This window comes from Euprymna scolopes, chromosome 24 (assembly GCF_053919585.1).
Source record: "Euprymna scolopes isolate OS-2025 chromosome 24, ASM5391958v1, whole genome shotgun sequence".
Lineage (NCBI taxonomy): Eukaryota > Metazoa > Mollusca > Cephalopoda > Sepiida > Sepiolidae > Euprymna > Euprymna scolopes.
In genome coordinates this window covers 60729859-60757521 of record NC_136505.1, presented here as the reverse complement: position 1 = coordinate 60757521, position 27663 = coordinate 60729859, and positions in this window count along the sequence as shown.

Genomic DNA, 27663 nt, shown 5'->3' with positions numbered 1-27663 from the left:
TCCAACAGATCAATTTTGGAGCATCCTAAAACAGAAGGTTCGAGGTGCGCAAATTCTCAAATATCCGCCAGCTCCGCGACGTCGTCATTGAAGAGTAGAAGAGCATTCCAGTGGCTACATATGAAGCTCTGGTAAACTCCATGCACAGGAGAGTACAGGCAGTTTTTGATAATTATGGTGGCCTCACAAAATATTGAGAGTTAACATGTTGTATGTTTATATCGGAAACTTTTCGTAAAGGGGTGTGCTCATTTTATTGCAAGGGATTTATTTTTAGGGGAAAATAAACTAACTCTGTTATATATGCTGCAGACAGAGTACTTTTCATTGTGTCAAAAACCATTTTAAGTGTTGTCCCATGAGGAGTTATACTTAAATATTGGAAGAAATGTGAGGGGAGTACGTACTTTTGTGATACTCTGTATATAGCATGAATGTCAATCTTTTTGACTCCATATAAATGATCTTGCACGTACAGAGAGGTCTAAATCCTTCTAGATAAAGACTTGTAATATTATACAATGAAAAGAGCTGTTATATATATATATATATATATATATATATATATATATATATATATATATATATATATATATATATATATATATATATATATATAGCAATATTATAAATAGGGAAAACGAACCAAAATTAGAGAATATGACCAAAAAAAGATAAAGATCAAATAAAATTATCCCAAATATAATATTCATGCTGGGAGATCTTAGGAGTTTCTTTTAAAGCCTTGACCTTAAATTACAATCGAACTTAATCTGGGTGCTATTCATTTCTTTTATACTTTCTAAACTGAGATAGGGAATACGTGATTTTCAGATAGGGTGTAAGCAAAAAAGGCAAATATTCCAAATCTGGAAAATAACTGTAACCCTATGACTATGCTGACTCATTTGAACCGATTTAAAAGCATCATCCCAATTAGTGTCTACCAAACAACTAGTTTCTGCGAAACGAATAAACGAAGGTCGCATTATATTTGAAATATGCGAAAATCAAATAAGAATAAAACAAAACAATCAAATCTAACAAAACAGATTGTGTATGATTACGGTTGAAGAAACGAACGAACGAACTTAAAGGATATTTTGTTGTCAGAACAAATTACATTTTATCGTGTCCGCATGCTTTTTCATTGTTTAGCTTCTTTCACTCTATTAAAAATACTAAATTTGTCACGCATTAACTTTTAATCGTTAAATTCACAGATTGAATACAGGGTGTCCCAATAAAATGTATACACTTTTTAAATGGTCATAAAACCAACATTTATTATATGAATGAAACGTTTCATATATTAAAATTATATGAACAAATATAGAAACCAGCTGTATCAATAGAAATTAAAAAGAAAGTTCAATTTGTTAGACATTGTGGTCCATGAACAGCTGACAACGCTCACTGATTGAATCAAAAACGTTCCTAATCAGTTCAATTTGTATGTTGATACATCCTCGTTCAGTGGTTGGTTTCAGATCATTCATTGCAGCTAGTTATGTAGTCTTACCCTCTGTTTTACATGCCTCCCGAACCCTGCCTCTTGTAACATAATCGACTTGAGGGAACAATTTGCTCCCCATTGGGGAAGTTGAGACCTGAGAAAGGCCGGGTAAATATGCTATCATTATCTAATTAAATCCCGAACAAGGGCAAATATCAAAAATAATTTAATTAAAATATATAGATATATATTTCTTTTATTGTTAAAACCAGATATATATTTTATTGTTGAACGAGAATTGTACTGGCTAATCTAGAAAAACACTCGTTCAGACTGACTTTCTGAATAATAGGTATTGACTTCTCAGGTCGTGAGAAGATGATTTCATTTTGGTCGCAGACTGCAAAACTCTAAACTATTGTGGAGTGCACACACGCAATGTTTATGGGAATTCCCCGGAACAGGTATCGTTGATTGGTTGGGTGGATCGTCCGACCCACCCTGTCCCCGAATATAAAAACAAGCGCCCATTTTTTTTAGCAGATTAGAGATTGCGCCGAAACCTCGAGAGAAAAACAGCTCCTGACGCCTGACTCCCCTTTCCGTCTGTCCGCTATCTCGACCAACCATCCAGTGACGAAGAGAGAGATTTGTGAATTTAAAATGTGTTAAGAACTGAACGTTGTATATATGTAAAAAGAACTTTAACATTTCTGAAATTAAATTTTTAGAAGAGAGAACCCTGATTCGTCTGTCTTCTTTCTGGGCATGCAAGCTTCGCTTTTTGCTTTCAGCAGAATTCTACACAGAGGCTTTTAGAATTCAATGTGGAGGTCTCTCGGACGACTAGGCATTACGAGCCACAGGTTCCGAAAGAAGTCAGGGGTCAGTTGCTTGACCTGAGCACGGGAGACCGACCACACCTCAAAAAGAGAAAATTCCATGGGAAGGGGGTCAAATCCGGTGACTCTTGACAGTACTCGATACTTCCTCTCCTCCTAACTATCTGTTTCGCAGGTGACTATCAAAATATGCTCTTACGTCATGATGATAGTGGGGAAGTGTTCCATCCTGCTGGAAGTGCCATTTTTTATTCATAAACATCTCTTGGGAATGTGGCATAGCGTAATCATGTAGCAATTTGAGATAATTTAAAGATTGTATACATTTCATTGGGACCCCCTGTAGATGCTTCTTATTTTAAATGTGTCGAATTATTGTAATAAGAGACGACGTTGACCCATTTATCTGTCACGTTTCCGTTTAAAATCGAATACTTGTTTGTCGGCCATTTTTTAAAATTCCTATTCATCTTGAATAAGGTGCTTGCTATTGGGATTTAAACATATTACTGTTTGGCTATGCCAAGATAAGAAGTAATGAATTTACCAGCAAAAACAGTAAAGCAACAACCGAAGTATTATTTACAAAGATTGAAATTAGCCCCAATTTAAATTTTTCTTACTCTTATTTACCCAGAAGAAGGTATATTGCCACTTGAACCTATTTGGGATCATTTCTACAGGAGCCCTATGTAGGTAGTTGAACAGCGAGATGCTTATTCCCATAATTTTTTTTTCAAGTTAGTACAATTATAGAAGTATCGCAGATCGTGGAAAGAAACTATTAGACTAGAAGACTTTCTGGCACCTGAGTATATTTTTAGCACGGTAAAGAATTCACCTGAAGAACATTTTCTTGAATGTTATTTTCTCAGTTTAACACAACCTTTTAGTTAGTCACTGGTTATTGCTCGATCATCAATGTTCAGCAATGTTTAGCCTGAACATTACTAGATGGGTGACCATTTGAGAATATCACGTGTTGTATGTAGGAGGAGAAACTGCAAAAACCTAATGTTATAGTCTCACTTGACAACTATATACAAGCGACTGGTGACCGCTTGCGAATTTTGTATACCAATAAAAAGTCTTCCTTCAGTCGAAGCCGGTTAAACCCACCTATGATGAGTGCAGCTTCCTTCTTTTAGTCAGTTGCGCCTGTGGGTAATAGAATAGATGGCATGGATACTTCGTAGACGGGTTATTCAAGATTCGCATAAGGTGTCAATCATCAAGCATAAAGATTAAATAGACACGTTTCATTTTATAGGTGACCAGATATAAATATGAGACAATTTTATTTACTATATTTTTAATTACATTTTCACCCCAAACAAGGCACATTGCCACTTTGGTGTAGGGGGCTACTATCAGGGGCATAGGTATCAGGGACACTGTGTAGGAAGTTGGGCAGCAATATGTCGGTTCACGTTGCACTTGAACTTCTGCATGTCAGTACAGTTGGGGAAGCAGGGACCCGGCAGGGAATTCCAAAGTCTAGCTATCCTGGGAAGAAACTACTGGAGTAGAAAGCTCTCTTACATCTAGGGATATCTACTGTGAAGGGGTGGGATTTAGCTGCTTGTCGGGTTTGTCGGGAGTATTTACGTCGAAGGGGCACAAATGCTTGCAGTTCGTCAGAGCATTCACCGTTAAAGTACTTGTAGAAAAGGCAGAGTGATGCAACATTTCGTCGATCGGACAGGGGCTGAAGTTTAGATGACAGTTCAGGACCTATCAGATTGGCGACTCTCTTTTGAACATCGTCTAATATGACAACAATACTCCATGCATGGGCGAATGGTGGCCTTATAGAGGTATAGGATACTTTCCGGCGTTAGTATATTTCTAGTACGGTAGGGCGAACCTAACTCCTTCGCAGCGGTCCTGGCTATACTCTCAATGTAATTGTTCCAACTCATGTTTCCTGAGAGCGTTAGGCCGAGGAGTTTAAAGGATGTAATTTCAGATAAAGAGTCATTGGCCATTGCTATTGGTGGTAGAGAAGGTTTCTTGTAGTTTTTGAAGGAAACGAGTTTAGTCTTGGCAGCATTGACTATCAGTCCGTCAATACTACTCTCGAGCATATGATATAAAATGAATATTATTTAGGCGCTTACACGCAAATGTGAAATATTATTTTCATTTTTAGTTAATTTCGTGGCAATGAATGGTGACCCTGGAGTATGTTCCTTTCTAGTGAAACTAAAGGTAGTTTTGTTTCGGGGTTCGAATCTTTCGATTAGTGTCGTGTCTCCTGCACTGATAATTGCGTAAGCATAAAACACAAATGCCTGTAGGTATATAAACATTATAATTTATAATTAAATTAAATGTGTTAACAACAGATATATATATATATATATATATATATATATATATATATATATATATATATATATATATATATATATACACAAACATTAGCGGATCCAAGAGGAATTCGAAAATTCTTTAAATGGATACATATCGGACTAATAAAATGCTCAATATATGAGATAAAGCTTAGATAGAGAAATAAAAATTGACAATGCAAAAGTATATACTAATGCATATAGATTTATAATCCTTAATTCAATAAAGAAAAATACATGAATATGGGTAGGTATAAATGCTCTTTATGCCCTAGCTTTTCCTCTCTCCAACTCTATACTATTTATCCCATATCCAAGATTTTCCTATTTCCCTGTCCTAATGTATCAATCGCTAGACGTCATATTTCTTATTTGTTACGTAACATACCCTATTTCCTCTTCTTACGAGTTGCATTAGGTTTCGAAGTACCAAGGTATAAAGAACATTTATAGCTACCCCTATTCATGTATTTCACTTATTGAATTGATAAATGAATAAATTTGAAGCGGCCAAGTTGAATGTATGAAGATTACGTCATGTGATGTTTGGAATATACGTCTATGTTGTCATTCCTTGCTTTTTTGTTATTTTACTTGCCTGCTTATGTGGACAAAATTTAGATATCAGTTTCGGGGTTTGTATCATATGGATTTTTTAGAAGACTCCTTTAATCTCGAATGTTATATTCCGAAAAATCCAAATAATTGGAATAATCAATCCTCCTCTGAAAAATTCAGAAACAAATTCGAATTTTATTGTAGAGAATCCATCTTTTATTGTGTTAGGAAGAAAAATACATTCGCATTATTTTGATTCGTCGGACTACTGTTCTCATCATGAGTATGGTTTTTACAATGTTTCGGTCGATATAACCTCCGACCATCTTCGGATGTATCTTGTTAAACTCTGGAATTTGGAAGGAATTTCGAGCGGAACCCTTCATTTATTGCACATGGGTAGCGTGTTGTTGTCCCGTCAGCCATGATTGAATACAGGTCCTAAGTAATTCACAATTGTATTTTTCAGTCGCCAACACTGATGATTGAACCTTCAACCTTCAGAATATCTTTTGCAATTGATTTTTCCAAGTACACTTACGACTGTGCCGCTGTGTCCTGAGTCCTTGCAGACAATCTACTACGAATTTTAGGAGCCTTAATCCTATTTTTGTTTCTAGTTTTTAATATCACAATTTTATTACTAAGGCTATGAAAACAACATATTTTCATTGTTTTGAATCTCTAGTATATATCCGACACAGTTAGATACAGATAATCAACCGAGAACCACATCACGCTATATAAAAGCGTATAAGATATCAACGGATACAAACTCGAGAGTCAAAACAATGAAAAGAATATGCTGTTGTCCTAGTCTTATTTATTGCTATTTATTACTATATATTCACGTATTTCTTTCTCTCTCTCTCTCTCTCTCTCTCTCTATATATATATATATATATATATATATATATATTAATGTTTTTACTTATCACTTGTATATATTATCTATTGTTTATAATTAATCATTCCCATATCTTATTAAATTCTATACTAGCTCAAATTCAAACTCAAAATCACACTCAAGATGAGAACTGTAGTCAGATGAATCCAAATAATACGAATAACCAATCCTCATCTCAAAAATTCAGAAACGTCGGAAAAATACATGTACAATTCCATCAGCAAATTTTCACAAACGACTGTGCCCCAGGCGACAAGCAATCAACTCATTTTCTCCGGACGAAGATAATGCCTGGGAATATGAACTTCTGAGATCGTACAGATACGACCATTTAATCTAAGTCAAGTGTAGGACAATCTCCCCTCCCTGTTTTGCATAGATGTAACTTCTTCTGATCGTTCGCAAAATTTCTTTCGAGCAATCATAAATATAATCTTAATCCTAAATCTTTAATCTCATGTCATGGTTTGCTTTACTGAAATTAGGGATCATGTCCCTTTTTACTAACGATAAGCGTTCAGGATTGTTTTTTTTTATCTTCGTTTAAAAGGCATTCATAATCACGCATGCGTATTCGTGTAGGCAGAGATTTTTCTTTACATGATTTTATTAAATGTTTCAAGGATAAATTCCAAAGAAATAGAAAAAAATCGTATGGTGAACACGAAAAATAAAGATTAACCGCTTTTAAGGCTAGTCTATTTTCGAAGTGAAGCATAATTTAAAGAGGAAAAAAAATTATGTATTTCAATTGAATTCCAAAACAATGAGAAAGATTTTTGAACACATCTGCTTAAGTTTAGTCATACACGAAACAAACGATTAGCAATTCTCATTGTTTCAGTGTAGTCGAGAGTCAATTAGGGTTAGCATTCAGGTAAAATTTATAAGTGGACTCGAGCTAGTTCATAATGATAAGGCCCAAATATGTTTCCCGGTTCCGATACAGTCACTGATTCCTTAAAACAAATATTTAGAGAATCGTTGTTTTGTATTTGTTTAATGTTCTGAGTACGTAAAATATATGCGATATGTTCTTATATTTCGGCTCAATTAAAACATACATTTGTTGAAGGGGGGTATGTACATTTAATTTTTAAAACTAATGTAAAATACAATAAACATTTATAGTCGTATTGCAGAAAAACAAGGCCTTTTCTGAGACTGGTTGATCAACGAATGTTTCATAATTTCATATTTTATTATCATCGTAATCGGTGAGAACGCTCATTTTTTAAATCAAATCGATTGATTGATTGCTCTAGTGTGCGTGCGCTCCATCCCAGTGCACCGGGAGAAAGATCTGCATGCCTCCACGCAGTGACTTTGTATACTAAAAATTGTAGTCTATATAGCACTGTACAAAACCTATGTTAGTTTTGATAAAATTATTTTTTTATATATAGTGGCTTGAATTAAAGTTTAAAATGCAAAAGTCAAGCATCATGTTTCAATTGAGCTTTACACAAAAATGTCCATTTTGAACTCGACACTGTCATATCGTGGAACCTACTGTTGATTTTATGTTCCTGGATTTACAGCGTCTGCGGTGATAATGGCTTCAATTTAAGTTTCAAATGACTAAATTAAGTATCATGTTGCAATTTTTCTTTAATCAGAAACATTCATTTCGAATGCGCCCCTGCCATATTTAGAAGCTACTGTTGATTATATATGTCTGGCCTTAATAGTTGTGCAGTGATGATGGAGCGAATTTTAGTTATAAATGAAACAGTCAGATATCATGGTTCAGTGATACGATTTTCATATAAAAAACTACTGTTGATTTTATATATCGTGCCTTTCGGTTTGTATGGTAAAAAAACTAAATATATATATATATGTATATATATATATATTGGGGGGGGGAGGGTGTAACGATAATGTTTTCAAAATAAATATTAACACTTATTTTTACAGACACTAATGTTTCCTGCTTTCTTAAAAGAAGTAACGATTACTGCTAATCTGCGCCAGTTATACCCTGCCAAAATATCCTCTTTAATGCTGTATGTTTGTATTCAATCTAGAGACTACAAAATTAACACAGGAATAAAGGAAATTAAGTCTGTATAAATGTGATATCAGCGTATGAGTATATCATTATACTGAACGAAAGAACATCGAAATATTCCATTTCGCGCATAAATGGCACTCTTTTAATGACGTGAAGGGGCTAAAAAATTTATTTTCTTAAAAGAAAGTAAGATAACGATAATATTTTAAAATAAACATTACCAATTATATTTTTCTATCTATCTATTTATGTCTCCCTATCTCTCTCTCTCTCTCTCTCTCTCTTTATATTTATGTCTCCCTATCTCTCTCTCTTTATATTTATGTCTCCCTATCTCTCTCTTTATATTTATGTCTCCCTATCTCTCTCTCTCTCTTTATATATATATATATTTATATATATATAGTAATTTATAAAATATATATGGCGATTAAGCTACACTAGATATTCCGCGTTTCATCCACTCTTGGATTCTTCAAGATTATGCGCTATACATACATTATATATATATATATATATATATGCATATATACATATATATATGTTTATATATATGTGTGTGTGTATATACAAGGTGTATATATATATATATATGTATATATATATATATATATAATATTATGAAAAGGAACTTTGTCTATGTAGGTGCATTCGTTCTGGTAAAACCCGAAACAGTTCGGCCGATCTTTATAAAATTTCACAGAAATGCACTTCATGTATTTGGCAGTGCTTTTAATAGTTTTTTGTATCAGAATGTCTTCGATAAGTATCGATAATTGAAAAAATCCGATGAAAGAAGGAACATGCAATGAAGACCAAAGTTGGAACCTTATTCAGTCAACATCATCACACGTGCATTTGAGAACATTTATTACCACACAAGCCGAAAATCCCGATATATTAAATCAAAAGTAGGTTCTCCGATATGACATGAGCACGTTCGAAAAAAAAAACGTTTTTGTTTAGAGCACAATTTAACCATGATACTTCACTTTTGGATTTTTACACTTTAATCAAAGCCATTAGATATAATATTGATTTTATAAAATCTTTTCTGCGCTTGATATTGGCAAGACGAAGAAGAGGTTTCCTTCTTGTAGCTGTTCTGGGACTTACAGCAGTGTGTGTTGCAATGCCAGGGGCTTTGCACCGGGTATCCTCTTCAACATTTCGCAAGACGCAAGGTTATTTCAGAGAGCTCGGGTCGACTAGGATGAGGTTTTGTGCACTCTTTGTCCTCTTCTGTTTAGTGTACAATAACTCCATTAGCAGAAGTAAAGGGTATTGGAAGATTTTCTGCTATTTTACGTTGACTAAAGCCACCTTGTTGACCACCGATTTGTACTCGTAGAAATTCTGATAGGTCCGATGCTCCTTTGATTCGTGACATGCTTCATTATTGCTTGATGCAATTTTAATGAGATACTATAATTCAGCACTATTCTTTTCTATACATATAAATTAGAATCTATTAATATATATATATTTTTTTACACAGTGATCAACACTTATCAAGGCCCGGAAGCCACTCAAGGATAAGGGTTATTGCAAGTACATTACGTTAGTGTGGAGATTTGATGAAGTGTTTACTTAAGGGGGCGGTTCATTAGGAATTTGTTTACGTTGGACTTGAAGACATCCAAGTTGTAGTTCGGTGGGAAGCAGGCAGATGGAACAGAGTTCCACAGGCGTGCAGTTCTAAGAAAAAGCTTTGTTCATGGAATCCGCGTTTTGATTTAGGCACAGATATAGAGTGGGGGAAATTTTTCACAGTGGATTCAACTAGACGGGTGTTTTTCGTGAAAGATTGGCGAGGGGGGACCAGAGATTGGAGTTCAGACGAGCACCTGCCATGGAAATAACGATAAAACAAGGATAGGCTCGCAACGTCTCTTCTGTGGGAGAAAGGTGGCAGTGTAGAGAAAAGGGCATCCCCCATTAAGCCACGAAGTCTATTTTGTACTCTGTCAAGGCAGGATAGACTGTTTTTAGCAGCTCCTACTCAGATATGGCAACAGTATTCCATCCTTGGACGTACTTGGCTTTTATATAGATAGATAATTGCATCAGTAGTGAGATATCTTCTGGAGCGGTAGAAGGATCCCACCATCTTTCCAGCGACCATGGCAACAGACTTGATGTACGTGTTCCATTTCAGATCAGGAGTAAAGGTCAAAACCAGAAGCTTGTCAAAACACGTGGCCTCACCCAGACGAGAGCCATCTGTCACAATTGATGCCAGATGGGGAGCAGAGCGTTGGTGATGTAAGGATAGGAGTTTGGTTTTGGATGCATTAAAGGTAACCAGTCCCCCACTGAACCACGCGCTCGAGATCAGAGGAGAGAGAATCAGAGAGAACTTTGTCATTTACAGCCTTTACCGTAGATGGTCGTGTCATCAGCATAGATGTCAACGAATGATTTAAGTATGTGTTTAGGGAGGTCATTGATGTAGATCAGGAAGAGAGTTGGGCCCAGGATTGACCCCTGAGGGACTCCAGCATTTATATTGCAGGCCTCCGATTTTTGTCCATCTACCACTACTCTTATGAGCCTATCGGAGAGAAATGATTTAATGATTGAGAAAACATTTCCAGTTATACCGTAGCTGGAAATCTTGTGAAGTATACACTTACGCCATACCTTGTCGAAGGCCTTTGATAGGTCAAGAGCAATTGCCCTAGAAAGGAAGCCTTTGTCAAGAGATTCACTAATCCTGTGGGATATAACCGTCAGCACATCTGCGGTAGATCTTGCAGAGCGGAAACCATATTGTGTCTCACTAAGGTTATACCTGCTAAGGTGGTTGACTATTTCTCTATTTAATATGGATTCCAGCAACTTACTCATAACACACAGGAGACTTATTGGTCTGTACTGAGAGGGAGATGACTTATCACCTGAATTCTTAAATACAGGGCAAACTGATGAGGTCTTCCAGGGAGTCAGAAAGCACTTCTCTTTAAGGCAGCGCTTAAATAGTTTCGTAAGTATGGGAGCAAGTTCTGGTTGAAGCTTTTTTAACACTATAATTGGAATGCCATCAGGGCCAGTTGCTTTACTGGAATCTAGGTTCTTGATTCGCTTGGCCACCTCATGCACGGATATTTGTATGTTACCTAGCTTGTTCTGTGTTATAGGAGGAAATATGGGGAGTTGATGGTCTTCTGTCGCATAGGGTAGAATTAGCTGCAAAGTTCTTTGCAAATAGTTTGGCCTTGTCTGACGCTGACGAGATGACCTCTGGTCGATTGATAATGGTTGGGATAGAACGCACACTTCTGTTCAGGATCCTATTTGTTATTTGCCAAAACTGGTGGGAACTAAGCCGCTGATCAGCTACCTTGGATTTCACAGACTGGGCATATAGTTCTCTTGCATTTTTTATTACTCTTTTACAGTGGTTGCTGGCAGTCTTGAAAGCAGCTTTAGTCTCAGTGCATCTATTTCGTTAGTAGCTATGGAAAAGTGATTTCTGTGCGCGATAGCAGCAGCACATTCTGGGGAGAACCATGGCTGGCTGTTAGGTTTTTGTTGGAATCTTTTAGATGGTATGAATTGGTCTATGTCTACAATTAACCATTCGGTCAGATCTGATATTATAGAGGACACTTCCTTTTTAAACATGGAGTGCAGAGGTAAATCAGATACGAATGTACGGAAGCTATCCCAGTCAGCCATAGAGTATCGGTATACAGTACGGTGGAGGGGTACGTCTGGGGGCTTCTTACATTTCGTTTTAATCTTAACTGATACGACGGAGTGGTCAGAGGATCCTAGAGGAGAATGAACGGAACATGAACATAGCTCAGGGGAAGTTGAGAGAAAAAGGTCTAGGAGGCTTGCATATTGACCGGGTGTATCGGGCACACGGGTGGGTTCGCGAACAATCTGAGTTAGGTCATAAGCCATGGCAAAATCATGACAAAACCTCCCCTCGTCGTCTGTCTTATTTGAATGGGTCAGCCATTCCACGTTATGGACGTTGAAGTCACCACAGATGTGGATGTTTGCCGAAGGATGTGAAGACAGTATGTGGTCTATTTTCTCAGATATGCTCTTAAAGATAGTAACTCCGCTGTTGTGGGGCCTATAGAGGGCAAATATAAATGCAGTGGTGTAAGCAAGTGCAACCCTGAAGCACATATAGGGTAAATTAGGATCTTCTCTAGAGATATCCCTGCCACACGGGAAGCCATCCTTAATGTAGGCACATATTCCATGCCCATGGCGATCTTGGGTGTCAGATTTAGCTGTTAAATTATAGTATCCGTTAATTATGAACTCATCTAGGAAAGTTGTCGGCCCTAATCCAGTTGCACTTGGAAATAATATGTCCGGTGTCGTCTCCTGTAATTGGGTTTAAACCTCTGGGAGGTTGGAACGTAGACCCCTGATGTTGGAGAAGGAGGCCTGGCAGTAGGGGTCTAAGTTGGAAGATGGGGTTCTAAGTTTAATCGAGTTTTTATTCTGGAGATATTTCATGTTGAGGTTTTGGGATTTGTAGAATAGGTCGGCATACTTGGTTAGAGCAGTACAGAGAGGGAAAGTAAGAGAGAAAAAGACAGGAATGTTTTTTGTAGCACACGAAAAGGTAAAGCCGTAACAATTACCCACTAGTATGGCATCGAGATTAGGACCATATTTATCTTAGTGTCTATTATTATCTGTCATGTCTGTGTATAGTTGGCTTATCGTTACGAGGAGAAATACAAAGCTTCTCCCCGGTGCACCACCATGAGTACCACACCAATACATTTTATAGAAAAATGAGCGATTTCAACGATTTCGATGACGATAAAAATATGGAAGTGTGAAACGTTCGTTGATTATTCTATCGCAAGCAACATTGGTTCTCCCTGCTATTTGTAATATGACAGGCATTTTGTGTGCGTTTGTGTGCCTTCGTTCTCTATAGACTCGTATACTGTTGAACCTATTTAAAAGGAAAAAAATTCCCATAAATGTATTTCATGTGTCTGGCAGTGTTTGCAGGTAGCATGTTTACTCGGAATTACTTCGATGAATATCAAAAATCGATAATCGAAAAAGAAATCCTATTAAAAAAGGTACAGTTCGATTTCATCAAAATTTTCACGCTGATGCAGCCTAATATCACAAGTGCATTTTAGAATTTTAATCACAACAGAAAACAAGTCGGCCGGAGTATGAAATAACTAGTAGATTATTTGCTAAACGTGGGCGCGGTCGAAATGAATGTTTCTGTTTAGAGCACTATTGAACCATGATACTTAACTTTTGCATTTTAAACTTTAATTCAAGCCATAGTATAAAAATAATTTTATAAAATCGACCGAATGTTCTCTACAGTCCAATGTTAATGACAATGTATTGTGCACTAAGTCATTCCAGAGGGGCATGTAAAGCTTCCTTTCGGTCCGTCGTAGTGGGTCCGATGAAAATATAAAGTATTGGAAGGATGGAGCATTTGTTATTCCTAATACCATTCCAGCAAAGGTGAGTCTCTCGGCTAGTATATATATATATATATTATTTTATTGTTTTATCTGCTTAGTTACACATGTTTCTGTTACCGAATCGTCTTAACATCTAAAAACTCTGACGATGAAAAGCAGTTTAAACGGCAATAAAATAAATAAATAAATATATATATATATATATATATATGTATGCTTTGCAATAGTATTGAGAAATTTCCTCAGGTTTTTACTAATTACCATTTTTGCTATATATATATATATATATATATATATATATATATTTAATTACTATAGTAAAAAATAATTATGACAGCCCCTTTAAGAAATTCGTTTCTTATCGTTGAGCACTTTCAGTTGAATTAAAGTCGGCCAATTTAGCTCTTATGCATAGATTATCTTATAACGATTAGATCACTGTCTGACTGACGTAAATGCACATTTAAAATTAAGATGTTTTAATTCAACGTTATTTCACGCGGTTAATGGTAGCCGAATGGATTAGATCTTCGCTAATCGAGCCAGAAATGTCTCGTGTTCCGGGGTTCAAATCTTTCGACTAGTATTAATCGTGACACCCGGCACTGAAGATTCCCGAAAGGATGAAACACTAGTGTCTGTAGGTATTTAATTATTATAGTAAAAAATAATTATATATATATATATATATATATATTCTAAGTCAGACTTTTAGTATTATGTATATGCACACATATTCTAAGTCAGAATTTTAGTATTATATATATATTCTAAGTCAGAATTTTAGTATTATATATATATATATATATATATATATATATATATATATATATTCGGCCGTATTCATACCTTGCTTAAATCTGTTTTCGTTTCTAAACAAATACATTTGGAGTGGACGTATATTAAAAGAACTCGTCCCTGCGTTTTGTTTTCTTTTTAATTGCCGCTTTTAAACGTCGGTGTAGAAGAATCGTGTCAGGAAGATAATTACCGTTTTCTAACTGATTATTTGTCGTAAGAAAAGAGTAACAATATATAATTGAACGCTGGGAAATGCGTAAACATTGGCACGAGGCCTCGGGGTACACATAAAAACCGCAAAATTATAAACTCAAGTCGCACAATATCGATTGATAAGTGAATTAAAATAAAAGCTAAATATAGTCGCTTTCTATTTAGGTCGACCAAAGAGAAATCACTCACTATTTCACATATAATAAATAAACAATGAATAAATAAATTTAGTTCGCTAGATGCGACCTTGTATCTATCTGGGAGACTTTGTCCGTTTATCGTCTGCCGGTATATATATGATGGATGTGTTACGCTTTATATAGAGATAGACTTTTCGTATCCAAGCGCGCCTATTGAAGGGCATATCTATTTCAAGTGCATTAAAGAAGATGCGTCCATCGTTATATCAGTCACACTTCCATTTAAAATAGCATTTTCCTTGATAAACGCGGACATTTAAAACGAGCATATCTCTAAAAATATTTTTCACTAATATGTTGGTCACGCTTAAATTTGCAAAAGCCTTTTATGTAAGTCTATCAAAATTAAGCTGAAAAAGCATTATAAAGCCTCTTTACGAATTTAACGTTGCTTGGAAATTCGGAAAAAGGAACCATTGCAGCGCAAATGTAAAATTCCGATTCCTTCGAATAGTCTCTGATTGGTAACTATGTATGCTCACTGACTTGACATTTATCGGCATTTAATTTCCACTTAATTTTTAAGCGAATTGTCCGTAAACTTGGGGTAGAATGATAACCTACGAAGTCAAGGGTGACTATATTAAGCGTTATAAATAATTATCTATTATCTAGATTAATAGAGATAAATGGTCTATAAGCTTTACAATAAAACTATTTCAAAATACACGGACTATGTTGTTCGTGCTTTCGTTACCATTTACGTTTGACGGGTGTGACATTTTTTTTTAATTCCATGTTTTGTTTACCATACTATATACTTCAATCATGACTCTCAGTTAATAAGACTTATTCATCAAGTATCGTAACCAGTAACTCATTCCACTGTTTTATGCAAACATACACGCACGCACATCAGTTACACACGTATATTTGAATTTCAGCGAATATATGTTTCAAGGAAGAATATTAATTGCGTCATATCTTTTAAAAAATATATTAACGGCTATATGACGTCATAAAAATCACCCCCTTTAACAACACAAGCTCCTCCCCTTTTTGAAATTCCAATTTCTTTTCCGTTTCTAAAATGGAACAACGTCAAACATTTCAAAAGAAAATTTTCAAATATTTGAATTTTGTTTTCTTGATTTCATTCATCAAGAGGAAGTCTCGAAATAAAGACGAAACATTGATGAACACACAACTCGGTTTGTTCATTTTTATGTCTCTCTATATATGTATATATGTATTCATTTTTATAAATTATTCAAATGCAAATTGGGCGAAAATTAAATAATTTATACATATGTTTATATATATATATATATATATATATATATATATATATATATATATTTAAAGCTGGATGTCTGTGTGTGTGGCTGATCACGAATAGGCTCCTATATGGTTGACTATTTTAAAAAATTGATTATATATAATGATAGAAGATGTATTGAGACACAGGAATGGGTATGTTTGATCTGGCAGAACAGTGGTGAATTAAAATTGTGAGGTCTGCGTTCGCGCCTGGTCCACAAAGTATGGAAATAAACAATTTAAAAATTTAAAAAAAAACGTTTACAAGTGTTTTTGATATAGATGTGCATAAGAATACTTTGATAAGTATGTTTTAACTTAAATAGGGATCGTATAATAAAATTATGGGGTCTGCGTTCGCGCCTGGCCTCCATAGAATGGAAATAGGCACGAACTTTAATAAAGACTTTTCATATCTATCTGCGTAAGTATACTTTCAAAATTGTGTTTCAGTTTGAAAAAGTATGGTATAATAAAATTATGGGGTGTTCGTTCGCGCCTGACCTCCATAGAATGGAAATATGTCACAAAGTTTAATAAGGTTTTTTAATATAGATCCACAGAATATTGTGATAAGTGTTTCAGTGTGAACAGGTATGGTATAATAAATTGGTATTTTAACTTTCGTCATATTTTGGTTTGGTTTTGATATCCCAAAATTCAACCCAAATTTACAACCCTTCCTTTTCATAACCTATCATACTTTCATAAATCAGAGTCCATTTTCTTTAGGCCGTTTTTGAACCCAGTCAACGACGGGTACTTTTGCTAGTATATATATATATATATATATATATATATATATATATATATATACATAGTGTATATTTATATGTGTGTATATATATATATGTTTGTGTGTCTACATATATGCATGTGTGTATATACAGATATGTGTGTGCATATATGTATATATGTGTTTATATATATATGTGTGTATATACATGTGTGTGTACGTATATATATATATATATATATATATATATATATATATATATATATATACTGGTACATAATAGAGACAATATTAGAATATTACAGACTCTTGAGTTTTAAAATGAGAAACTGGAAATTTTCAAGTGATGTCAATTTTTTACGAAAGATTTTCTAATCAGCTCCTTCTGTGTAGATATAATCATTTAGAACTTTTTTTTTAATCTAGTAATACTATATATATATATATATATATATATATATATATATATATATATATATATATATATATATATATATATATATATATATATATTATTTTAGTTATTTTCCATGGATCGGTTTTATATTTACATGTGCACAATTATTATGAGTTTTATGTATTCTCTATGTTCATTTGTCCCTTCTTCAGTTTCCCCGCGTTATTATTTTTTCAATTTTTCCGTTGTTATGTGCGTGTGTGCGTCTGCCTGTGTAATTTGCTGAACACAAACGGGCATTTTAACTGCAATATGTTTATTTGCATTTGCGTTGCAACTTTTACTTGTTATAGTTTTATGGGGTCCACGTCACATTTAAACCTGCATACTAGAACAGTAAGGATAGCAAAGAACAGGGAGGGAATGTAAACGTGTAGTAGTGCGAAGTAAGAAATGTTAAGTGCATCTAAGGAACTTAACAGTTGAGGGGCGAGGTTTTCTTGCTTGTCGGGTTAGTCATGTGTATGTACTTCAAGGGGCACGAGTGATATCAGATCCTCAGAGCTTATTCTATTAAAGTACTTGTAAATCAGGCGCAGAGATGGAGCATTGCGGCTAAGGGACATAGTGAGAATCTAATTTCTTGATACCGTCATGCATGGACGAATCGTTGCTTTGTTAAAATATGGGATGCTCTCTGGTGTGAGTAGTTTTCTGGTAGGTAGAAAGTAAACCTTTTTTGCACTCTTGACAAAAGTTCTTGTTCAAATTCACGTTGACTGTGAATGTTAAGCCGACGAATTAGAATAATAAGCTAATCGACAGTTGAGAAAATTATTTGTTCAGATAAATTTGTTTTACGCATTGTATATTTATGATTTGTGTGGTTTGTTTTAGGGTTTGCATGTAAATATTGGTTAGTCTAGTATTCGGTTTATTAAACAAAACAGGGTTAGATGATGTTTGTTTTCATATCTGAATTTAAAATCTGTTTGGGTGTTCTGTTAGATAGTGTTCTGTGTTGGAGTCGTTATTGTAGTGAATTTTTTGTAGAAATATGACGTAGTATTTTACACAATAATCCGAAGGAATCAACAGAGTACAACGTTTTGCCTGTTAAGTTATTTTGTTGGCATTCGTTTTTGTCCTTATATCTCATCTGTTTTTCTGTGTCTTGTTTCTTTTTTTCCTAGTTCTTTTTTCCTTGTTTCTTTCCGTGGTGCTATTTTTTTTTCTGTTTCTCGTTTCTTGTTTCGTTTTTACTGTTTCTTTTTCTTTTATTATTTCCTTGTTTTCTTTTTCATTATTTCTCCGTTTTCTTATTTTCCATCTGGTTTCCATTTCTATGTTTATTTTGTCCATTGTTTGTCTTTATTGCTTTCCTCTTTTCCTGCTTTTTCTTCCATTTTCTTTTCTTTTTCCTGTTTCTCATTTCCCCGTTTCCTTTTTCCATTCACCTTTTCCTTGATTCTTTTTCTCTGTTTCTTTTTTATTTTCTTGTTTTCATGTTACATTTCAACACTTTTTTCTTGATTTGTTTCCCTTCCCTTTTTTAAAACTCTTTCTCCTTTCCCCGCTTCCTTTATAAGCTTTTACTATTTATATTTCTCGTTTTATGTTTTCTCTTATTATATTTATCCTATTCCCGTTTCCTTTTTCTATCTTTCTCTTTATTCGTGTTTCTTGTTTCCATGTTTCATTTTTCCTGTTTTTTCTTTGTTTCGTTTTTCCTGTTTCCTTTCTCTGTGTTTCTTTTTTCCCCTGCCTCTTTGTCTATCTTTCTCTTTTTATCATAAGTTTCTTTTCATTATTCTTTTTTATTCTTCTTTATAACTCTTACTTTTTTCATTGTTTTTCCTTTCTGCGCTCCTTTTTCGATCTTTTTTGTATTCATGATTAACCTTTCTATTTCATCTCTCCCGTTTACTTCTTTTTTTTTACGTAGGCATCACCACTTATCAAGGCTCATGGGCCACTCGAGGATAAAGGGTAAAGAGTGTTCAGTAGTCAATTGGACAATATAGTAATCGTTAGTAATGGAAATTCGGTAAATTTGTTAACAAGTGAAACGACTCATCAAGAGCTGTTTACGTTGGATTTGAAGACAACAATATTGTAGTTAGCTGGAAAGCAGGCAAAAGGAAGATAGTTCTACAGGCTGCAGTTCTAAGAAAAAAGTTTTATTCATGGAATCTACGTTTAGTTTTATGCATAAATATAGAGTGGGGAAATTATTGGTAATGTTTTCTGTTAGACGAGTATTTCTCGTGAAAGTTTGGCGAGGGGGAACTATGGATTGGAGCTCAGACGAGCACTTGTCATTAAAATAACGATAAAGCAGAGGCAGGTTCGCAACATCTCTTCTGTGATAAATAGGTTGCAGGGAGGAGAAAAGGGAATCCCCTACTAGGCTATGAATTCCATTTTGAACTCTATCAAGGCAGGATAAGTCATTTCTCATTTCCTAACGGTTTGTTTACTTTATCACTGTTTCTATTTTGCATATTTCTCTTTTCCGGTTTCCCGGTTCCCTCTTTCAATTTTTCCAATATCTTTTCCTCTGTTTCCTTTTAATCTGTTTCTTCTTTTCCATGTTTCTTTTTTTTTCCATCTTTCACTTTTTCCTGCTTGTGATTTCCCTGCGTTCTTCTTCCCCTCTCCTGTTTACTGTGGTCATTTACTGTGACTATTAATCGATTCTAATTCGATAGATGTTCACAACCTTTTTTTTATCTCGTATTTTACCATGAATAATAATAAAAAAAAATGTGTCCAATTTTTACCGATTATCATTTTTCAGTGCCCATGATTTATTTAAATCGATTTTCGAGCGGATGAATGTATGATCATTCGATTCTTTAAACATAAGCATTTATTCATCTGATCTAAGAGACTTAATATCTCTTAGCGACGGTAACATCAAAAGTACTAATTTTCCATAATAATAAATAAATGTACGATAACTTATTTTTTATATAAAATATTATTTACATATTATCAAAAGTTTACTTTCATGCTTTTTAATGATTCATGCAAAACGAGGAAACATCGTTATGTAGTTCAATGCATCATTATGCTTGCATGCAATATGCCTTAGAGGGCCATAAAATGTTCTAATAGAAACGTTACCTAATAATTAATTGAATGACGCCATGTATAAATTACATCAAGAATTATTGATTAACTAATTAAACGACTAATTGCGGAGATGAGATTTAATTAAACAAACAATTATCAATTACCCCTCCCTTCCGTGTAATTATTGCACAGTTTAAAAGTTTTATTTTCATCTAGTTATGTAGTAATGTTTACCGTTTTACAAAAAGAAAGAAAAAATCCAAACTTATTATTATTCTGTTTACTAATAATACTACTAATTATAGAACTAGGAATTACTAAAGTCTTCAACACAGTCATGCATAACGGAGAAATAGCTGTGAATTAAATAGAGGGTTTAAGTCGGGATTCCTTTCAGAGAATTTAGGTCTGATATGCGCACATTAAATAATGGTCGGAGGTTTCATCGTCTCAAAATGTGAGAATTGTGATAAAATGCAATATCGTCACATCATAGTGAGTAATAAGAGAGCGTATAGACATACTTGTATCCATCACATCGACTGAGTTCCTCTCCATAAACTCATCCCTCACAGCTTTACTTCTGTCTTTTCTGTTCTAATTTTTCGCCATATCGCTACTCTCCGATGTCAACAGTCAAAATACGATTCACTGCGATATTTGCATAATATTACTGACCACTCACTTCTAATTTTCTGGATGTGCTTTTGTAATGTGTAAAATCTACTTCCGGGCACGACGGAAACGCAACATGGTGGCCGCATTTGATTATTAGGACTATGACAAGAGAATGTTTTTTTTCATTATTTTGATTGTCGAGTATATATCAGTTAACATCCTATACGTTTTAAGATAATGATGGGGCTCTCGATTTATTAATTGTGTCTTACTGTGTCGGATATATACTCGAGAGTCCAAACGATGATAATAATATTTTCTTGTGATAGCCCTACTGATTATATGTTGGCGCGTCTCGTAAAATAATGTGAAATATCATTACTCCTATGCAAAAATGGCCCATATTTAAATAAAAAAAGCGAGAGTTACGAGATTGCTGAAAGTAAACTAAGGTCCACTTTCTACTTTTCAAATATCTCTCATAATTAATTTAGACTTGAATTAGGGCCAAGCATTTAGAAAAAAATTCTTTTGCTATCACGCTAGGGAACCCATTAGATGCTTTTGTAATAAACAGTCTTCAGTGGATGCGGAGATTTTTTTTTTTATTAATGTTTCATCTCTGAAATCAGTAAATAAACTGTGAAAAATTTTAACAGGAAAATAATGCTAATTTATCTTGAGATATCCTTCTTCTGTTTAGTCTGAACAAATTGATTAGTCAACCATCCAGTAAATTGAGAATTAAACTTTACGACCGAAGTTGACGTGAAGAGACAATTAACTTTGGAAAAAAAAAGTCTCTTCGTAATTATTTCGTTCACTTGATGCAGAAATAAATGAAATTAGTTCAAGTGAATCTCATCGGAAATTGAATAGAAGAATTGGGTCATCTACCGGAAGCCGGGTTTATTTAAGCAAGAGACTTATTGGATGCTTTTAAAATAACTTGTTTAAAATTGTTTTAAATATTTATGCTAACATATTTTGGTACATGTGTATTTTAAACTCCGTTCAAAAGATCCGATAAGAAAGTGTTGTCATTTTTTTTGGCCATTGTTTTCCTTTCTATAAAGGCCAACTCTATATATGACATTTAACTGTTAACGCTACAATTTTTATAAATCAAAATGTCGTCTGTTATGTTAGCTTACAAACGTAACCGATAAAATCATGGCAGAGGAAATTACGAAAAGTTTGAAGAAACGGAAGAAGCAGCTCAACAAAGATATATCCAAGTATTTTCTATAGAAATTACGAAACAACATCTGTGAAATGATGCTTAACATTGACAGTTTTGGAGAGTGTAGTCATGTACTCGTTGCTATTATTCTATGTCTACTATGACCGGATGTGGTAATACCAGCGACCGTTACATGTGTGACTTAAAAGGAATATCCTCTTTCATATATCACGAAATTTAATTCAATGATGACGCCCTGATTTCAGGTGTATGAGGAAAGTAGATAACGTTTAGCTACTATTCACCCAGATCGGCTGTACTTCGTGAACAGTGGCCTGAGATGTCGGAAATTTTCTGTTTCTATGTCTATCCTTGTGGCCATGTCACTATCTGTGCCTAAATCAAAACGTAGATTCCATGAACAAAGCTTCTTTCTTAGAACAGCACGCCAGTGGAACTCTGTTCCGTCTGACTCTTTCCCACCTGACTGCAACTTGGATGTCTCCAAATCCAACGTAAATAAATTCCTGATGAACCGCCCAGTTAAGTAGACACTTTATGAAATCTCAACACTAACGTACAACGTACAACGTACTGTACATGCAATAACCCTTATCCCTGAGTGGCTACCGGGCCTTGATAAGGGGTGACCTCCTTGTAAAAAAAGGGTGCTGGAGATAAACGTTTCATCTGGGTTGACGTTACTCGCCTGATAGTCAGGGACCCGAACCCTGGATTAACCACTAAGGAGGCTGCCCTATCAGCAGGTGCAAAGTACTGGGGCTGCTGTATTGATATTTGGTTAATAGATTTTGGACCATGCAGTAGTTTCTGGTTGGGCCTCTTGATGCCATACTAGTGGGTAAATGTTCCGGCTTTACCTTATCATGTGCTACAAAACATTCTGTCTTTTTCTCTCTTATTTTCTCTCTTTGTTCTACTCTAACCAAGTCGGTCGACCTGATTCACAAATCCCAAAACCTCAACATTAAATATCTCCAGAAACAAAACACGAATAAAACTAGAACCCCGTCCTCAAAAATAGAGGCCTACTACCATGTCTCCTTCTCCAACATCAGGGGTCTACGTTCCAACCTTCCAGAGGTTGAAACCTAATTATAGGAGACGAAACCGAACATATTCTTCCTAAGCAAAACTGGCATGGGGCAGACCACTTCCCTAGATAAGCTAAAAATTAAAAGATAACCTAACTTAACATCTAAATCTGACCTCCAAGATCGCTATGGGCATGGAATATGTGCCTACATTTAAGATGGCTTTCCGTGTGGTAGGTGTATCTCCATAGAAGACCCTAATTTACCTTACATGTGCTTTCGGGTTGCACTTACTTACACCACCGCATTCATTTTTGCCCTCTATTGCCCCCACAACAGCGGAGTTACTATCTTTAAGAGTATATCTGAGTAAATTGACCACATTCTGTCTGCTCATCCTTCGGCTAACATTCACATTTGTGGTGACTTCAATGTCCACAATGTGGAATGGCTGACCCACTCGAACAAGACAGATGATGAGGGGAAGTTTTGTCATGATTTCGCCATTGCCTATGACCGAACTCAGATTGTTCACGAACCCACCCTTATGTCCGATACTACCGGTCAGTATGCAAGCCATCTAAACCTTTTTCTCACAACTTTCCCTGGGCTATGTTCATGTTCCGTTCTATCTCCTCTAGGATCTTCCGAAGACTCGGTTGTCTCAGTTAAGCTTAAAATGAAATGTAATAAGTCTTCAGACGTACCTCTCCACCGTACTGAATATTGATACTCTATGGCTGACTGGGTTAGCTTCCGTACATTTATATCTGATCTACATCTGCATTCCATGTTTAAAAAAAATGTTGTCCTCTATAGTATCAGACCTGACGGAATGGTTAATTGTAAGCATGGACCGATTCATACCATCCATGGTTCTCTCCAGAATGTGCTGCTGCCATCGCGCACAGAAATCACTTTTTCCATAGCTACCAACGTAATAGATGTATTAAGACTAAAGCTGCTTTCAGGACTGCCAGCAACCACTGTAAAAGAGTAATAAAAATTCAAGAGAGCTATATGTTCATTCCTTTATATCAAAAGTAGCTGAGCAGCGGCTTGGTTCCCACCGGTTTTGGCAAATAGCAAACAGGATCCTGAACAGAAGCGTGCGTTCTATCCCAACCATCATCAATGGACCTGAGATCATCTCGTCAGCGTCAGACAAGGCCAAACTATTTTCCAAGAACTTTGCAGCTAATACAGTTAATATCCTATGCGATGAAGGCCATCAACTCCCCGTATTTCGTCCTACAACAAACAACACGCTATGCAGCATACAAATATCTGTGCGTGATGTCGCAAAGCTTATCAAGAACATTGATTTCAGTAAAGCAACTGGCCCTGACGGCATTCCAATTATAGTGTTAGAAAAGCTTTAGACAGAACTTGCCCCCATACTTACAAAACTGTTTAAGCGTTGCCTTAAGTAGAAGTGCTTTCCAACACTCTCCAACACCTCACCAGTATGCCTTGTATTTAAGAATTCAGGTGATAAGTCATCTCCCTTTCAGTACAGACCAATTAGTCTCCTGTGTGTCATAAGTAAGTTGCTGGAATCCATATTAAATAAAGAAGTAGTCAACCACCTCACCAGAAATTACCTTCTTAGCCACATGCAATATGGTTTCCGTTCTGCAGATGTGCTAGCGGTTATATCTCATAGGATTAGCGAATCCCTCGACAAAGGCTTCCTTTCTAGGGCAATTGTTCTTGACATATCAAAGGCCTTCGATAAGGAATGACAAAAGCTTACTTCACAAGATTTCCAGCTACGGTATCACTGGGAATGTTTTCTCAATTCTTAAATCATTTTACTCTGATAGTCTTATGAGACTAGTGGTAGATGGACAAAAATCAAAGGCACAGAGTATTGATGCTGGTGTCCCTCAGGGGTCCATCCTAGGTCCAACTCTCTTCCTGATCTATATCAATGATCTCTCAAAACACATGTTTAAATCATTCGTTGACATCACTGCCGATGACACGACCACCTATGGCAACACATCAAAGGCCGTAAATGATTCTCTCTCCTCTGATCTTGAGGTACAGTAGGGGAAGACGTGGCTGGTTACTTTTAATGCATCTAAAACCAAGTTCCTACTTTACATCATAAAAGCTCTGATCCCCATCTGGAATCAATTGAAATGGATGGCTCTCGTCTTGGGGAGGCTGCATGTTTAGACAAGCTTCTGGATATGACCTTTACCTCTGATTTGAAATACGTACATCCTGTTGCCAAGGTCGCTGGAAAAATAGTAGGATCGTTCTACTACTCCAGAAGATATCTCCCTGCTGATGCAATTCTCTATCTATATAGAGCCAAGTACGTCCAAGGATGGAGTACTGCTGCCACATCTGGGCAGGAACTGCTAAAAACAGCCTATCCTGCCTTGACAGTACAAAATAGACTTCGTGGCGTAGTGGGGGAACTCTTTCCTCTTCCCTGCAATCTCTCTTTTACAGAAGAGACGTTGCGAGACTGTCTTTGTTTTATCGCTATTTGTATGGCAATTCCTCGTCTGAGCTTCAATCTCTGGTCCCCCTCTCCAATCTTTCACGAAAAACACCCGTCTAGCTGAAACCACTGTCAATAATTTTCCCCACTCTTTATCTGTGCCTAAATAACAACGTAGATTCCACCATGAACAAAGCTGCTTTCTTTTAAGTGCACGTCTGTTGAACTCTCTTCCGTTTGCCTGTTTCCCATCTGACTACAATTTGGATGTCTTCAAGTCCAACATAAACGAAACTCCTGATGAACCGCCCCCTTTAGTAAGACAGTTTATCAAATCTCCATTACTAACGATTACTAAGATATTATCCCATTGATTACTGTGCATGCAATAACCATTATTCCCGAGTAGCTTCCAGGCCTTGATAAATGGTGACTACCATGTAAAAATAAAAAATTCACCCACGGTTTATTCTGTTGATATTTTATAAACTTAATTTAGGAACCTTTTTTTTTTTGTTTAGAAAGCATCTAACGGCAAATCCTGACTAAGACTGAATCATTCTAATTCTTAGGGAAAACATAAAATATTATTTCCAGACTATTAACTTACAAAATATTTACTAAACAAATACATATAAAGAAAACTATACAGATCATATGTGATATTTTATTTTTTTATGTAGGGGTATTTTAGTTCTCCAAAAGCGACGCTTTTAATTGGGACAATAGTAAAGTTTGCCTCACTCGAGAATAGTTCTCCTTTACTAATCCAAGAAATAATAGCCAGAGTTTATTATTAGAAACAAATACAAAACTTTGCGGTAGAATTTTTAACTCAAACAATGATTAACAAATTTACAGAGAAAGTTACTCCCAATTTTTATTTCTTTTCGTCCCTGGCATTTCTTCTTCATTTTCACTCATCTAGAAGGAATCTAGACAATTTCCAACTCCCTCCTTATTTTATCTCTCCCACACTAAGATCCCACGCCCACTTAGAGCTTTACCTGCTTGTTTTCTGCAAACTAGAAAAAAAACTGAGCGATCTATTATTTAGAAAGAGTTAGAAAGGTCTTACTAACCAATTTTTACTGCTTTTTTTATTCCCCACTCCCTCGTCAGTGAAACGAAATATCTGTATATATTTCTGATTCAACAACACTATTTTCACATTTAAGTTTTATTTCAGTAGGACATCCTCTGTAGCGGATGTGGTTATTGTGGTGTCTGAGATGGTTGTAGTTAAGAGTAGGATAGACAATTTAAAGTATTTCTGACTAAGGAGAAACAATGACACTCATTATTCCCACTCTTTTGATTGGCAGTTATGTGTAATTTCTTCATTATGTAATATTTTTTTAGTTTTGTGAAAATAAATATTTCAAAGTGTAGTACCGGTTTTGATCTGTGTGATAATGGCTTTTACTAGGTTTATAGATCGTAGTTAATTGATAAGTTTTTCAAGGTAAACAACTGATGATCCCTAATCTAATATTAAGATTAGCGTGTATTTTTTGAAGCAAACTAATGAAGCGATTGAGGGAGATTACTCACCTGAGGTGCATTTGCCAGGGAATTCTGATGGGATAAACCAAGGATAAATTTGCAACCTTATAGAAAATCGTATTTTGAAGAGGCTACATTTCTAGGTTAAACTGATGTCATGTCTATGTTTCTACTGAGGGAGGTGGGATACAAATCCAACTTATGTAAAGTGATCAATTCAATACTGATACAGTGAGAATTCCAAACCGAATGGAATCATGACTCGTGATTATGGCACGGCTATATAACACTAATCGATTTATTTAAGGACCCTTTTTTACACTCAATTAAATCAGTTTAATGAGTAATAAAGATTGGGGGCGTGCGATATTTCGTGAGAGTTTCAAATGAATTAACACTTCGATGATTCCGTTAAAGTGCCGCACGTGCGTTATCATGTTTGGTGCAAATGTACTGGCAATGACATGTAGTTCTTTATTTTGTACATGTGTTCCAGTAAAGGGAAACATCAAAGAAACGCGGTAAATGTAATGCAAATAAAAGGGATAACGTATAGTTCCTTAGGAAAGCAATCTCTAAAATGTTT